Raw genomic sequence first — 8,140 nt, forward strand, 5'->3', positions numbered from 1 at the left:
GTTTTCTGGTTTACACTACAGCAGTGCATGTAAATATACAGGTCCATATTCAAAAGTATTTAGCCGGGTAACTCAGAAATTAGCCAGCTAAATTAATATTTGGGAACTTATCTGGCTAAATTCTAGCTGGCTATTAAGAAAGCCGGCTAGAATTTAGCCAGCCAGCTAACAGGGGCATAACTGGGAGGAGTTGAATTAGCCGGCTATGTTAACCGGCTAACTCCGAGTTAGCCGGTTAATATAGCCTGCTAAGTCTGGTCTGGCCAAAGAACTGTCCTAAAGTTAGCCAGTTAAAAATTAGCTGGTTAACTTCAAGATAGCTGGCTATATTCAATAGTGCGGTTTTCACTATTGAATATACCCTCCAAATAAGTTTATCCGGTTTAACTTTGCTAGCCAGCCTGAGTCTGAATATGGACCTCATAGTAAACATGTTTTAATATTTTTACTTCAGAAGACTGTACTATGAATGTACTTTCTTCATGTATAATCTTATTACAAATTAATAATTTTTAATTGGGTGTGTGGAGGTTGGAGCTTGGGCTGGGACAAGGCTGTAAGGTTTCCTAGGATGCCTGATGCCCTGGCTGCACTGGCTCCACGTGAGAAAGCAGAATGCTATCTTGAGTTGTGCTGTCCTAGGCCAGGCTCTCCCTAGTAGTTATGCACATAATCTTGGCCAGGGCTTCATTTTTCTTTTTCTTAATCCCTGGAAGAAGCCGGAAGTATGGATCACATCTGGTACCCCTCCTCCCCAAGAGTAGGGAAGCAGAACAGAGCCTATGGCAGTGATTCCCACCCAGTGTGCCTCCAGACCTGATCAGGTGTGCCACGGAAAAGTCACCACTACCTGATGCTCTGATCCAGGGCATCACCTGGGCTCTGCTCTCAGCAAATACCAGCAATGAGAGACACCAACAGTGGCTGTTGAATTGATGGGAACTTTCTGAGAACATGTGAAGTCATGCTTGCCTCTTCTAGCTACAGCGTGAGCCCTGGAGTGTGGTAATTAGTGGGCAGCATGCAGGGTAGAGGTAGTTGACACCCACTTTGTGCAGCACACAGCCCCTCCTCATCTTCCCCGGCTGAATCCTTGAAGCCTCTGTCTTACCCTCAGGCTGAGTAAGACGGGTAGAGTGTGCACTGGGCAGTGGATGTGATTCATTTTGAGTGCTGGGAGCAGCAGCAAAGGAGCTCTGTCAGCCTCATGTAGCAGCTAAGGTAACTAACTGAGCCAATTGCTCACACAACACCAATTTCTCCCTTCTATCTTGGGAGCTGATACGTTGTAACAGGATGCTTTTGCCTCTTCTCTTCTGTTTTGGAAAAGATACTGGGGAGACTTTCAGTGCCCTAATCCTTTTGGCTATATAAGTCCTCTCCATGTTTTCACTGTCTGCTCCATGGAGGTTGGTGTGTCACATAACATTTTTGTTAATGTAGGTTTGCTTTAGGTGTGAAAAAGTTGGGAAACACTTGCCTAGGGAACCATAAAAGTAGCAGACTCTATGTAGCACACAGTCAATAAGAATGGGCTGGAGTGGAGGAGGCAAGCTACTGTAATAGAAAGGGAGGGGATGAGGCAGAAGGAGATACCTGTGCAGTGCTAGTGAGGCTTCTGTCTGAAATGACTGGGCTGAGCTCTGAGAGGGGCAGCTGGCTGTGGAACCAGTGAGTCTCCTGGAGCATGAGAGTGCCAAGAGGGTCTGAGAATGGGAAAGGGCGGGAGCTGCTTCAGGCTGAGGAAGGGCTGGCAACAAGCATCAACGTTTACATAATGCTGCAGCAGTGCTGGGGCAGGGAGTACTCACTGATGGGCCGATTCAGTAAAGTCCGCAGGAGAGCGGATGAACGCCCACTCGCCTGTGTGCGCGATTCTGTATTTAAATTAGGTGGTGTGTTAGAAACGGGCAAAAGGAGGCGCTAGGGACACTAGCGCGTCCCTAGCGCCTCCTTTTGACCTGGAGCGGCGGCTATCAGCAGGTTTGACAGCCAACGCTCAATTTTGCTGGTGTCGGTTCTCGAGCCCGCTGACAGAAGAAACCGGCAAAATTGAGCGTCCGGTTTTTGGCCCGACAGCCGCCGGCCCATTTTAATTTTTTTTTTTACTTTTTTTTACCTTTCGGGACCTCCGACTTAATATCGCCATGATATAAAGTCAGAGGGTGCACAGAAAAGCAGTTTTAACTGCTTTTCTGTGCACTTTCCCGGTACCGGCAGAAACTAGCGCCTACCTTTAGGTAGGCGCTAATTTCTTAAAGTAAAATGTGCAGCTTGGCTGCACATTTTACTTTCTGTATCGCGCGGGCATATCTAATAGGGCATGTTGAGGGCGCTATTAGGTGCCGCGGGTTGGACGCGCGTTTTCCGCCCCTTACTGGTAAGGGGTAAGGGAAAACGCGCGTCCAAGGGCAGGTTAACAGTGCGCTCCGTCGGAGCACTGTATTGTATCGGCCTGTCTATGAGCAGCAGCACAACAGCAAATGTCTTTATCTGTGTCTGAGCCACTCGCTGGCAGTATGGTTGTCTCATTACTTGGCAACTGGTTCAAGAACTGATGGTTGGCAAAAGACTTTAACACCAGACCAGAAATCTAGGATATATGAAAGATGAAACCAAACTTGGGGGAGGAGAGACTGACCGATTGCATGGATAGAAGTGGGACTGCAGCTCAGTTTGTTCACTCTTGATCTAGGATGTGCTCTACTTAGTTGTTTAAGAAAAAGATGACATATTGGGAGATTGTTTTGTATCAATTTTGCCAGGTTCCAGGTGATGTGATGGTAACTCTCACCCATTGGCTTTGTATGATTTTGGGAGCTGTTGAAGCACCTGCTGCACAGCATATGAGTATATCAAGTGAACTGGTTTGGAAAAAGAATGCCCCCCTCCAGCCTGATATTTTCCTGCAATCCACCCCTGCTTAGAAGTAGCAGCATCATCTGTGTGGCTTCAAAAAGAAAAGTTAACTAAAATCCCTCCTCAGTTTAATGACTTCCTGTTCCACTAGTAATCAGAAAGCTCTGATCCTGCTAAGAAGATAACATTTATGGATTCTCATCAATGACACCATCACTGCATTATGATGGGAGCAGAGAGCTTGGGCTATCAAAGCTGGAGTTAAAAGTCGGGGAGAAGCTGAGCGTAAACAAATAAAAAGAGAGAAAACCCCGTACAGAGAGAATCAGGGTACTAGAGATGGGATATTTCAGGGATTATTTATTTCATTATTGTAATTAATTGTTACTGAAATGAGCTCAGTCCATGCTCCTCTGCCACCTCTCCTCTCCTCTCCTCCTCTCCCTCCCTCAGCCTCAGATGGTCTCTCCCACCCTATTGTGAGGTCATGATGACAGTGGGAGGCTTATAAAAGGCAAAGCTGGCTGGAGTCAGTGGCAGTTCGCAGAATGGCAGCAAGCAGGGAGTATCTCTGCTGGCTCTGGGTACCAAGAGAAGGACCTGAAGCTTCTGGAACTGAACTGTGACAGAACAAAGGGGAGATTACAGCACAGAACTAAAGTTTGTCTCTAGCTGTAAGTAAAAATGTTTTCTCCTGTTACTTCTCCCCAAGTATTTCCCTCTTTTCTCCATCCTCTCTTCCACCCCTGTCCTTTTCAGCTTTCCCTTCCTGCATCTCCCATTGGTGTCCCACCTCCTCCACTTCCCTGCTTACCTTTGCCCCTCCTCTATTTTTTCTTCCATCCTCTCCTCCCTTTTCCTGTTTATGCTGTCTTCCCACACATTTCATACTATCACAACTTCATTTCCCCTTCCCTCTCTCTCCCATCCTCCCTCCTATACTCTCCCTGTCTTCCTTCTTTTGAATTCTTCACTTAATTTCCCTCCCTTACCTTCTCCCACAGTTCCCATCCATTGTCTGCCTCCTCATCCTTTCTCCTGGTCCACCTCCCACCTTTCTCCCCTCACCCTTCCCGCTTTCTACCCTTCCTCTCATCATCCCCTACCAACCATTCTTTGGCTGGTTTTCTCTCATCCCCCATTATACCCTCCCCCTACCATCCCATCTCTGTTCCTCCCTCTCCTGCTATCCCCCCTCCTCTTGTTCCTCCACCCGTTTGACCTTTCCCTTTCTCCAATCCCACCCCTCATCCTCCATTCCTATCCTTCTTTAATCCTCCTCCTTTCTCTCTCCCTTCCTGTCCCCCACCCTTTCCTCCCTCTCCATCCTCTGCTTCCCCTTTCCCTTTTTATCTCCCTCATCACACTGTCTCACCTTCCTCTCCATCCTACCCTTAATCCTCTCTCTAGCACCCTCCCCTCTTCCCCTCCATCCTCCCCTCTCACCCTCCCTTCTTATTGCTCTTCCTCTATCCTTCCACCCTTCTCTCCTTTCCTGCTCCCTAGCTTCATCTCCCACCCTTCTCTATCCTCCCTTATCCTCTCTTCTATGTTTACTCTCCTTCTTATATATCCTCTCCTTCCACCCTTTCCCTCTCCATCCTCCCATCCCACCTCTATCCCCTTCCTAGCATTGTCCTCTTCCACGCTGTCTTGCCTTCCCCCACCTTCCTCCATTTCCATTCCTTACCCTTTCCCCTATTCCCTCTCCATCTTCCCCTCCTACCTTTCTCTCCTACAACCCTTCCATCTCCACTCCCATATTTTCTCCCCTTTCCCCCTCCCTCTTCATTCTCCCCTCCCAACCTTCCTCCCTTCTCCTACCCACTATCCTCCCCCTCCCTCTTTATCGCCTTCTATCCTTTCTCCCCTTCCCGCTATATCCATCCCACCCTTCCCATCCTCTCCCTCTCCATCCTTGCCTCCCACCCATTCTCTTTTGTCCCTCCCTCCCTCCCTCCACCTCTTGACCTTTTTCTTTTCCCTCTCTCCATCCTTCTCTCCCTCATTTTCACTTTCCCCTCTCTCCATCCTTCCACCCTTTCTCCCCTTCCCTTCTCCATCCTCATCTTTCCCCCTTCCTCTCCATTCTCTCCCGCCCCACCCTTTCTGCCCTTCCAACTTCCATACTTTTTCCACTCACATTTTTTCCCCTCTTCCCCCACTCTCATCCTCCAGCCCTTCCTCTCATCCTACCCTTTTCCTCTCCCTCCCTCCTTTTCTCCCCTTTGCCCCCTCTTCAGCTTCCCATCCCCCTCCATCCTTTTTTTCCACCCTTCTCTCTCCCTCTCAATACTCCCCTCCCGTACTTCCCCTCCATCTCCAACCTCCCCTCCCCTGTTCTTCTCCTTGTATTATTCTCTCTTCCAACAAAAACATGAGTCTTCATTGCAAATGATCAAATGGAAGACTCTGTTTCTAATAGCTATAACATCGGCTAGAAGGATTAGCAAAATTCAAGCTTCAGTAACGTATACACCTTACACACAGGTTTTTCCAGATAAAGTATTACTTTGCACAAATCCTACTTTTCTACCAAAAGTAATAAGTCCTTTCCATTTGAATCAAATTGTATAATTACCTGTCTTCTACCCGAAACCATACACTAATTGTTGTATTCAATTTTTTCACAGTTTTTACATTTTTCAAATGTGGTGGAAAGCTGCATCATGATGTAGCAGGACGCCACCAATACCGCCGGGCCCTGCTGCTCTTAGGGGGCTGACCTCACCTAAAGAAATGGGCCAGCGGTGAGAAGACTCAGGTGATGCCCTCTGCTGACATCACTCTCAGCCACATATAAAGCTCTTGCAGATGTCTCTCCTGTGCCTCAATAATAGGTTGACTACCTTGGTAACAGCAAGTTGCCTCAGTGTGTTCCTGATCTTCGTTCCCGTGTTCCTGATCTTTATCGTGACAGTATCTCATCTGTGGAGTTCCTTCCTATTGTCTTCGTGATCAGTCTTCAGTGTTCATCTCCTCTGCCTGTGCTGTTCCTAGTCTCCCTTTGGACGAATCTCTGGTTCTGACATCAACTCTGAACTCTGCCCACCACTGACCACTGCCTGTTTCTTGTCTACAAATGAACTCTGCCTGCCACTGACAACTGCCTGACTGCCCCACCTGAACACCGCCTGCCTTGACTGCTGTCTTGACATCAACTCTGCCTGTATTCAGCCTGCCTTGGACCCTAGCCTGTGACTCAACTATTGAACTTCACCTCACCATCAGAGGCCTGCGCTTAAGTTCTGCCCGCCCCAGCACCCGAGGCTCAAGCTAAGGGGAATGAGGGCTGGTATAGGTGAAGCTCCAGTTGGGCCTCTGCCATTTATTTATTTATTTATAACTTTTTTATACCGATGTTCAGGTAACAGAGTTACTTATCACTCCGGTTTACATTCTAACAGGCAATAAATAATGATAATAAATAATGCCATGAACAGCTCTGCCAGCCGATAGTGGGAACTTGCAGAGTTCCTCCCTGCAAGTAGTGTCAACTCGTCCTCGGCATAGGGGTCCATGCCTGCAACATTAATGGTGAAAGTAAATTGATACCTCCATAGGATAGAGCCACTGAGAGTCACTGCCACACCTTGGAGGATTTATTCCTCCCCCCATTGGAAAGAACAACTGAGAGATGGGTTACAACAGCGTTAAATATATATCACAACATTTGGGCAATCCTACAGGTATTTGTGTGTGTGATTTAATTAAATAAATATTTATGAACAGTAACACAGGTATATATTGTATATTTAATTACAACAGCGTTACCCAAACGGTGTGCTGCAGCGGGTCCCTAGGTGTGCTGCGGTTGAAGAGCCCATCCTGCAACTCACCTTTAAAAATCAATGCCTGGAGTGAGGCACAAAACCCACCACTCCCATAATGCCTGACTCACAGACATAGGCGCACATGTGCACTGCCGCTGAGGGACATGTGGGTGCACATGCACGGCAGGAAGCAGACTCACAGCTGTTGAGTGTGCGAGGAGGGACAGGGAGCGGGAGAGAGAGAAAATATGAATATATATATACATACATATACAGTGCTACCACTGTAAGAGGAGCACTTTCAATTGGGGGGGTTGTATTACATTGGTCTGCCTATGGTGCTACAGACTCTTGCACAGGCCCTACTGCTGGTGGCAACTGAAGGAGGCCAAGAGCAGGGCAGTACACCTCAGAGCTCATAACCTGCATAAAAGTAAGTGAATGCTATTATTTTATTTTATTTATTTATTTGAGTTTTTTTATACCGAGGTTCACCCAGGTTTACATGTACAACAACGTATTACATATAACAGAGATTGAAACGTGCATAACAACCTATTACAATTAACAGTGTTTGAAACCTGAGAAACTAATTATTACAGTCGACAGCAACATTTATAACAGGATATATCTATGATCAAAACATGAGCAAGGGGGTGAACAGATTCTGGGGGAGGATCAATAAACATTCCCTAATACTTTAGTTTAACTCGTTCTGTGTCAACGTCTTGGGATTGGCATTGTGGTCCGGAACCGTTTATGTAGTAGGTGTTTTATTTGAAATTAACCAATACCATCCTTGAGAGTCTGACTGAAAATCCATGTTTTGAGTTCTTTTTTGAAAGATTTAATGTTGCATTGTGAGCTCAGGTGTTCTGGTAGTGAGTTCCATAGTTTTGGACCGCCAATGGATATGGCTGTGTTTCTTGTTGTGGATTACTTGGCTAATGGGATAGATGGTATCTCTAACTGTAATTTACTTGCTGTTCTTGTTGTACGTTGTGCAATGCGAACATGTATGACATTGTCAAGGGCCGTGCTATCTGCGTTGTATATTGCGTTGTGTAATATTGTTAATGTTTTGAATTCAATTCTTTTTTCTACCGGTAGCCAGTGTAGGCTGCTGAGTACGGGGGTGATGTGGTCTGATTTCTTTTTGCCAGATAGGACTCTAGCAGCGGCATTTTGTAGTAGTTGAAGTGGTTTTAAAGCCGTTTTGGGTAGATCTATCAGGAGTGAGTTGCAATAGTCCATGCTAGTGAGAATAAAAGATTGTAAGACAGTTCTGAAATCTTGGTGGCGGAGCATTGGTTTTAGATGTTTAAGTATTTGGAATTTATGGAAACCTTCTTTAGTTTTTGTTGAGATATATTTTTTTTGTAGTTTAGCTCGCTGTCAATCCAAACACCAAGGTCTTTTACATTGTCTTTGAGTTGTATGCAGATGTTGTCTATTTGAAAAGAGGGGGGGGGGGGGTGTTGAACTTGAGTTTTTTCTTTCAATTAGTA

This window comes from Rhinatrema bivittatum, chromosome 1 (assembly GCF_901001135.1).
Source record: "Rhinatrema bivittatum chromosome 1, aRhiBiv1.1, whole genome shotgun sequence".
NCBI classification, from domain to species: Eukaryota; Metazoa; Chordata; class Amphibia; order Gymnophiona; family Rhinatrematidae; genus Rhinatrema; species Rhinatrema bivittatum.